The sequence below is a fragment of the Phyllostomus hastatus genome, unplaced genomic scaffold, assembly GCF_019186645.2.
Source record: "Phyllostomus hastatus isolate PE091 unplaced genomic scaffold, TTU_PhHast_1.1 phas_contig_113, whole genome shotgun sequence".
Taxonomy (NCBI): domain Eukaryota; kingdom Metazoa; phylum Chordata; class Mammalia; order Chiroptera; family Phyllostomidae; genus Phyllostomus; species Phyllostomus hastatus.
Window position 1 is genome coordinate 5370246 of NW_025333530.1, and position 9540 is coordinate 5379785.

The window sequence follows — 9540 nt, forward strand, 5'->3', positions numbered from 1 at the left end:
ACAGAAAATCCTAATGTAGCTATTATGGAAATGGCATCTTTTTAGTTTCTGGCTTGAATTTAAAGGTAAATATAGTATAGAAAAATATCCAATTCTTTCCCTAGACAAGTCTGCTCCCTTGGGCTCTATAAATAGTTTTTCCAAGCACGATTGTCCAGAAAGCCTCAGAATAATTTTGGTCAATTTTAAAGATTTATTAACTTTATGTTATTGATATTTGAAATACAATTTTATTCTGATTCTAAATGAAAAAGAATGGGAATGACAATACCAAACAAGTTTTCAGCACTGAATATTGTGGTGCAACTGCAGAAATCTTATAGTTGAAACTCAGTAAGGAAACAACTGTGTTCCAAAACAGCTAAATATGCAGGTCCAGAAAATGAAGGTATTTTTAACTGCCACATTCACTCCAAAGCCCATTCATCTCTTTCAGCATCCCAAAGATCAAGCACAGGCTCTGCTTAGCTATATAATAAAATGGCAAACACGCTGTACCACTGACATCACAGGACTGTAGCCTATGAAACTAGGCTTCTAATGCCAGGCTCCAGTGTCATCATCCTCAGGTCATAATCCTTAGGAGGGAGAGTGGTGGTCAGAGTTCCCTCTAGGTTGTGCTCATACTGTGCTGCCAAAGCTGGTTTATGACAACCTCTGGTGGGGCAGAAGCAGGAATGGTGACACACTCCAAGTTGGGGTCTCCAATTAGTTTTCTAGGAAGCCAGAGAAAGGGGTTTTCAAAGTTATAGTTCATTTTGGCAGAAATGTAATAATACTGAAGATTCTTCTTTCAGTGAAAGACAATTGATTTTGCCTTATCTTTTCTTCCTTAATATTCATTTTGTTGCCACACAACATGATGGGGATGCTTTCACACTCTCATACCCAATCTCTGTGCCAGTTAGGCACATTCTTATAAGTAACTCTCAAAGTTACATCAAACACTATAATGGCACACTGGGCTTTGATGTAATAGCTGTCTCTCAGTCCGCTGAATTTCTCCTGGACTGTTGTATCCCACACACAAAATTAACAGGCCCTCTGTTGGTGTGGAACATGAGAGGATGGACCTCAGCACCCAAGGTAGCTACATACTTCTCAAATTCACCAGATAGGTGACATTTCACCAGTGTAGGTTTTCTAGTACCACCATCACCAATCAATAAAAATTTAAACTGAACTTGGGGTTCTCCTTGGGCAGCCATCATGACGTGACTTCTGGAAATGGTTCCAAGTCAGTCTGACTGAGAGCTCTTAACTTTCTCTTAGATTAGGAACTGGAGGTAGAGATTTACATAAAAGATGGTGCAGAACTTCTATTCTGTCACTTACATTTCTTTTATTTCAAACACATTTATTAGCATAGTAAAAGTCCTAGAACATGAAACAAAAAAAAATGAAGAATCTGTAACTCCACTTTTCTACTGTGACCACTGTTAGCAGGTTAGTATAATGCTTTCTGTCTTTTTCCTCTGATATATTTTTTTTAACTTGGCTTTGTAACACTAGATATTTAATATTGTATTTTGCTTTTATCTGTTAATGTTATAGTTTAAGTATTTTTTCACATTACCATATAATTTTCAAAGTATTATTTAAGGACTATAAAATAGTATATGAAATAAATACATCATAATCACTGAAATTCCAACTTGACACCTATTAGATTATTTCTATTTTTATATTATAAATAATGTTATGAATATATTCATCTATATAGATTCTTCCATATTTTAGTTTTATTTCTGTGCCTTGATATTACTGGAAGACATTGGGTGCTACAAAAAAATATAGGGTAAATAAAAGCTCATGGGGACTAAGATAAACTGTCTGAAAGTATGATATAATAGAAAGAAGTGTACTTGATAACAGGAATACAGGAAGTTTGTTGCTGTGTTGTACATAAAGGCTGAATTACACTAAAATGAACTTTCTTATGCAATATGTTAAAGTCTTAAGTACTGCAAAAGGATTAAAGTCTTACATAAGAATCCTAATAGACATAATAGTAAATTGCTTTCCTAATTAGATTAGGACAATTTACAACACCTCCAGAAATGAATGATGATGACACTATTTCAGCACCTTCAGAAGAATTATATAGTATCAGTTTTTAAACCTTTGATAATTGAAAGTATTTCATGAGAAATACTTGGTTCTAATTTACATTGACTTATAGGCCAGCTGAACATTTAACTAAGACATTATGCTGAATAGATGTTTATTGTTTTCTGCCACTAAGTTTTTCCAGTCACAATCCTCTTACAACCTACTTCTGCCCAGACTTCCCCAAACTAATCAAGAGCCCATATTTCTACCTCTCAATGGTTTTACTATTATCCATGGTGTTGTTTATATTTCATTTCCAGTGTCACCTCCTTACAGCATGGATTTCGTTGTGGTGTTTTATGTTTTCAAACTGCTCGGTAACACTTGTGATGCTCTATAAATAATAAATAATAGAAGTCCTGTAGTCCTCTGCCAGCAGCCTTTGATCAAGGGCAGCTTTCAACTCACTTCACCTGAGCAGACATACAGAAGAAAAAGAAGGATCTTTCTCCATGGTGTGGCTATTTATATGCAGTGATCAAACAGGTTGCTGACAGGAAAGCATCAGAAACACACACCACACCAGCTCACAGAGAAATTCCATTTCCTGGTGGTTACTCAGGGCACAGCTCTGCATATCCAAGGCAGCTGCTGTGAGATCTCACTCAAGTGCATTACAGACTGAAAAGATTCATTATCCCTTAGTCTTTCCTCTTTATCAAGATTCCCATGTAAGCTGATGCATGGGTCACCAGCCAGCAGTGATCACAGAACGCTGAGGATGGCTCGCTGAAAACACGTGAGAAAAAACATGCACAGAGACAGACTAGTTTCTGTGGAGAAGTAGGGACGAAGTGGCCACCCCCTCTAGTGGGGAGCGCGCCGATTTACAGTCCAAACCTGCTTTTATTAGGCTCGTTTTGCATAATAATTTAGGTAAAGTACAGTACTCATTAGGGGGAAATAAGGAACAATAGATGACAAGGAACTCTGCCGGTCTATTTTGAGTCGGGGTCAAAGAGCTGTAAGACTTTGAGGAACAAACTAAGTTCCTCCTTGGACCCCTCTCATTCAACTGAGAGCATTCTAAACAAAGCAGGCTTCAGAGTAATTTACATGTTCTTTCTTAGGCCTGATCACCTGGGGAATCCACCCTTTTCAGCACAGGTCTGCACCACCCTGTCATTGTTTCAGGCTTAGGTGGAGCATGGGAACTAAGGCAACCAAAAGATAAGGGGATTTTTTCCCAGGCAAAGAGAACTCAGGCTATGTCAAAGCCGAGGAGCAAGGGTCCATCACCCCCTTTTGCTGCAGCCCCCAAAGTCCTTCTTTTGGGGTGCCTCCCAAGTGATCATGCCTGTCTTAGCTCTTTCCCCCCTTGGGGAATCTTACCCATTTTTGGCTAACCGACCAAGCTTTGGGGTTCAGTTATGAATGAAGCAGCAGAAACAGCACTCCTGCCAGGGAGATAAGCTTTTGTCTCCTTGCTGGCTTACGGTTCCAAGGGCGTTCCCTTAGCCTTAGCGTTGGCGGGGGTTTCAGCTTCTGATACCAGTCAGGGCGGTTCCCAACAAGCAGATGCTTCTCATCTCAGCTACTTTAGGCAGAGAGAAATGGAATTGTGTTTGGATTTCAGTGTCAATTTTTCCATAAGAAGGTTTCAGGAAAGAAGCTGCAGTGTTCTTAAGAGGAAAGCATTCAATTCACCTACTTTTCAAAGTAAAAACAAAAAAAACTTTAATCCATTGTTTTTACCAATTAAAAAAAACATTTTCCAATTCAATGTCATGGACAGTTGTTAAAAATATCAGGAAAAAGAGAGGATATTGTAGAGAAAGGAGAGAGATAGAGAAGTAGGGAAAACAAAGTAGACATTATAAGGAACAAATGAAATGATACCCTGGCTGGTGTAGCTAAGTGGGTTGGGTATAATCCCGCAAACCAGAAGGTCAGTGGTTTGATCTCTGGTGAGGGCACATGCTTGGGTTGTGGGCCAGGCTCCTATTTAGGGGGTGTATAAGAGGGAACTTATCTATGTTTCTCTCCCTCTCTTCCTCCCTTTCCCTTGTCTCTGAAAATAAGAAAGAAAATCTTTTAAAAAAGAATACTGTTAACAAGGGAAAAAGGAGAAAGAGATCCTGGGAAGGAAATGGATACAGAATAAAATCCAAATACGGGGAGTGAAACTCAGGAAATTTTGTCACCATGCCTTCTAACTAGAATGCTAGCAATTTTGTCTACCTTTCTAAATATTTGTGTTTTCAAAATTTTTTGAAATATTTTTATATTGTGGTATTGTAGAACACTTTAAATGTATACAAAAGTAGGAAGAATAATATAATAAAATTTGTAAAACCTTAGTCCAGCCCTCAAAATTACCAATCTGGGTTCAGTGATCAATGAAAATTTTTTAAAAAATATCTTTATGAACATGTAGATTTAACCATAATTGCTATGTTTCAAAAACTTGTGGTTCTTAACTTATTGACATTAAAATTATCCTATCTTTAGCCAGTAGGAGCCTATTAAGTTTTCTAAACCCTTTTGACATTACTTGATAGTCTTTGTTAGTTTTCTTGCTTTCTGATAATGACAAGATGCCCCTGGCTTCTCTTATACATTTTCTGCCCCCCCACTTGGAATTGTAACAGGATGCAGCTAAGAGGGAAGCCCCAAATAGGGATTTGTAATAGAGTCCAGAAGAGCTTGGAGATAATTGGCTCCACACCACAGGGCCACACCTGCCCAGAATGCTGGCAGCTGTGGGAGGAGCTGGAAATGGGACTGCAGAGGGAGATTAGTGCTGGGATTTAAACAGAGGCACAGCAGCCATTGGGGGTCTCTCTTTTGGGGACTACACGGCTTTGGTGTCTTGGGTGGGACCATGAGGCTTAGGTGAGAGTTAGGACCATGAGGCTTTGGAGGTGCTCCCTTTTGCCACGTGGAGGGTGCTGGGAGGACTGTGTGCATTTGTGGGGAACTTTAGTTTGTGTTATTTCAAGTGAATAATAAATTCCTTTCCTTTTCACTGGTCTCTGGTATTAAGAGACATCTTTCCTCAGGTGGTGGGCAAAACGAACCCAGATAGGTGGGGAGGAACCCCCTGTAGACTGTAACAGAATCAGTCAGTTCTCCAAGAAGCAGTGGTTTCTTGTAGTGGAAAACGGTATTTTAATGCAAAAAATCTAGAAGTCAATCATTGTTTCTAGACCTTTTCAGTAAAAAACAGGTATAAAACCAAAATTATATATACACAGGTTACAACAAATCATGAGTTCATCCTCATAGTTCTTTCTAAATTGAGAATCACAGAAATTTTACTTAATTCCTTATACCTTACATTTATATCTCTTTCTTATACATGAAGAATTCTAGTTATTAAACACTGGGAATAAGAAAAGTAAAGAAGATCCAAGATGGTGGAAAAGTGAGTGGAAGTTACACTAACCTCCTCCCAGGACCAATCAGGAATTGTAACTAAATTGTGGAGAAATCACCAAGAACAAACAACTGAACAACAGCTAGAGAGAAGCCTTATAACCATGGACAGACAGAAGAAACAGATTCCACAGAATGTGACTGGCAGGGAGTGTGGAGGGGATGCAAGAAGGCTGGCTGGACCCCCATGGGTGGCAGCTGAAGTGCCAGAGGGATATCTCAGCAGCTGGGGGAATCCCCCTGAGAAGTGTGGGATCTAAACTGCAAACTGGACTCTCCACCCTATAGCACCAGAGCCCAAAAAGTACACAGGAAAAGTGGCAGGATTCCTTTCTGCCAGAGATAGACAGCTGGACATGCAAAAGACCAATGCATACATTTTCATATGCAGCTACTTACCCTGAGGAAAGGGCAAAGGGGGAGCCAGAGTGGACTAGAGACACTTGAGGAAAGACTGGAGGCGGAAGCTTTGGAGAGAAAACTGAGAGCAGCCACCAGAATCCTAGTGCTGAGTCATCCCCCATACTGAAGGAGCCATTTAGCTCAGGGGGAGGACTACCTTCTGACCAACAGCAGCCTGAGGGGAAACAATAGCCCAGTTCCCAGGAGATACTCAGCCCCACCTGTGGTGCTTAAGCCTGATGGCTGATTGCAGAGTGACTAGATTAATAACTGAAGAAGTCAGGTACAGATGGCACACCCCTGGTAGTCTTGGACAGGCTGCCTAAGGGACCGCCAGACTGGGACATCACCTGACATCACCAGAGGAAGATTCACAAAGGAAAATAGTGGTTAATACTAGATGCTACTGAGACAAAATCCACCATGATCTTCTCCATGACTTGGGATATTTTCTTTCCTGCATAAATTTTTAAATGCATTTCTTAACCTTCAAGTTTGTGCATATTAAGCCACTTGACTTTATATTATAGTTTATTTCAATTGTCATATTTTGCTCCTCCCTTCTCTTACCTTCTTCTTTCCTCTTATTTTTATTTTAAATTTATTTTCTCTTACTAAAACTTGTTGCATTCCACACTCTATTTCTCCCATGTCTGTCCTCTCAAAACCAATTTTCCTGTCAGTGGTCATCTCACATTCTTTTGCCCACTCTTAAAAATACCTGTCCTCTCTCTACCTTTAGCAGTCTTTGATTGTTGGTTATGGATAAGATTGTTGATATTGTATTTTTTCAACTTTACCTCTAGATCTTCACTATTCTTGTATTGCCAATCTGAAATTTTACCATTCCCCTCTCCAACTCCATTCTGCCCTCATCATGTCCATTCTTTTTCTTAATCTCAAATTTTAATTTTTCCCTTTCTTAGCCTGGTTTTCACTCCTCACTCTTAGTATTCACTCTCCCTCTATGATCTTGAAATCACTTCCTTTTCCTCTACATATCTCTTAAGCTTTTTTTCTTTCTTTTCCCCTCTTATTCCCAACCCTCCTATATTAATTTTAGCTTATTTATTATTGATAGTGCTATGGTGGATCTTTTATCCAATGTCTTTCTTATTTCTTTTATTATTTATTTACTTTTTTCTTTATCTCTCTCTTTACTTTTTAAATTTTCTATTTAAACTCAATACTATACACCTCTCTTCTCTTACTCCATTCTACCTTCTTCATTCCTTTTTTATTTATAATGTGAATTTTACTTTCTCTCTTCACAATGCTCTGACTCCCTACTCTTATTAGTGTTCCTTCCTCTATTATCTCAAAATCATTTTTCTTTCAGTCATCTCATATTTGCTTCTCCTTTATTATAAAAGTCTTATCTCTTTTCACCCTTATTAATACTGGTTTGTTTGCTGTTGATAGTGGGATTGTGGGAGGGAGTTATTTTTGAGGGTGTGGTTGTGTTCTGGTAGCACCTGTGTCACAGGGTGCAGCCAAGAGGGTACCCCCAAATAGGGATTTGTAATAGGATCCAGAAGAGCTTGGAGATAATTGGCTCCACACCACAGGGCCACACCTGCCCAGAATGCTGGCAGCTGTAGCCAATTGTGGGAGGAGCTGGAAATGGGGCTGTGGAAGAAGATCGGCGCTGGGATTTAAACCCAGCCAGGCAGCCATTTGGCATCTCTTTTTGGGACTGTGTATGTCTTTTGGGACCATGTCTCTCTTTTTGGAACCACACGTCTGTTTAGGATTACTCAGCTTTGGTGTCTTGGTCAGGACCACGAGGCTTTGGAGGTGCTCCTTTTTGCCATGTGGAGGGTGCTGGGAGGACTGTGTGCATTTGTGGGGAACTTTAGTTTGTGTTATTTCAAGTGAATAATAAATTCCTTTCCTTTTCACTGGTCTCTGGTATTAAGAGACATCTTTCCTCAGGTGGTGGGCAAAACGAACCCAGATAGGTGGGGAGGAACCCCATGTAGACTGTAACATCTGCACAATAAAATACATGGTGGGTGGAGAGACTCTCAGCCAGCTGCAGGGAAAAGCCCACCAAAGAATAACCTAAAAACAATTAAAAGTGAATTATATCTGGAGAGCCAAGACAAATGGCATAAAGGGCAACCTGGGAATATCAAGTTCAGGAGATCAAGGAGACTGCACCACAGAAACCCACAGATCTCTTATCATAGAAATTCACACCATAAAGACAAGAAGTCAATGCAGATCAATTTGAGAAGCAGAAACAAAAATATTATTCTCTAAAATGGAGAGACAAAGAAAGAACCCCTATTTAAAGGAAAGGAAGAATCCCCAGAAAGAGTGCTAAATGAAATAGAGCCAGGTAAACTTTCAGATATTGAGTTCAAAACAATGGTTGTATGGAAGCTCAATGAGCTCAGTGAGAATTAGTGAAAACTACAGGGAAGCTAGAAGGAAATTACTGTGAACTATATCAGCATGAAAAAGGACATAGAAACTATCAATAGGAAGCAGGAAAAAATGAAGATACAATTTCTGAACTGAAGAACACAGTAGAAGGAATTAAAAGCAGCCTGAGATTTCCAGCCAAGATAGAGGTGTAGGTAGACACACTGTGCCTCCTCACACAACCAGAAAGACAACTATAATTTAAAAATAAAAAACAACCAGAAATGACAGAAAATCGAACTGTATGGAAGTCTGACAACCAAGAAGTTAAAGAAGACATATTCATTCAGACTGGTAGGAGGGGCAGAGACAGGCAGCTGAGTAGAGAGGACTCACACCAAGATGGTGGCTGGAGGACTGGGGAAGGCAAGGTAGTGGCTGGCCGGTGGACCCAGAAAGGCAGTGGATTGTGGAGCAGGGCATGCAAGACTGCAGCGGGTGGACCAGGCGAAGTGGCAGGTTGCCGACTGGGCGGTCCCACATTCGCACGCAGATAAACTGGGAGAAACACCTATGGAGCGAGACAGACCTCACAACCCCAGATCCCAGTGTAGGGAAATGAAGCCTCAAACCACTTGACTGAAAACACATGTGGGAGTTGAGGCAACCATGGGAGAAACTCCCAGCCTCACAGGAGAGTTTGTTGGAGAGATCCACAGGGTCCTAGAACATACACAAACCCACCCACATGGGAATAAGCACCAGAAGGGCCCACTTTGCTAGTGGGAAGCAGGGGAAGTGACTGAAATCTGGCAGAGAGCAGAGCAAGCACCATTGTTCCCTCTCAGACCCCTTCTCCACATACAGCATCACAACCCAGAGAGTGGGTTGACTTGCCCCGGGAACATGTAAGGCTCCACGCCTCACTAAGTAACAGGTGTATCAAGACAAAAAAAAATGACCCCAATGAAAGAACAGATCAAAGCTCCAGAAAAAAATACAACTAAGCAACAAAGAGATAGCCAACCTATCAGAGGCACAGTTTAAAACACTGGTAATCAGGATTCTCACAGAATTGGTTAAATTTGGTCACAAATTAGATGAAAACATGAAGCCTACACTAAGTGAAATAAAGGAAAATGTACAGGGAACCAATAGCGATGGAAAAAAAAAAAACTGGGACTCAAATCAACAGTGTGGACCAGAAGGAAGAAAGAAACATCCAACCAGAAAAGAATGAAGAAACAAGAATTCAGAAAAATGAGGAGAGGCTTGGGA

General features: G+C 40.3%; 1 pseudogene; it reads right to left on the reverse strand.

Annotated features, from left to right (window-relative positions):
• Window positions 1–521: 521 nt before the first annotated feature.
• Window positions 522–1208, reverse strand: LOC123817529 (annotated as a pseudogene).
• Between the last annotated feature and the right edge of the window lie 8332 nt (window positions 1209–9540).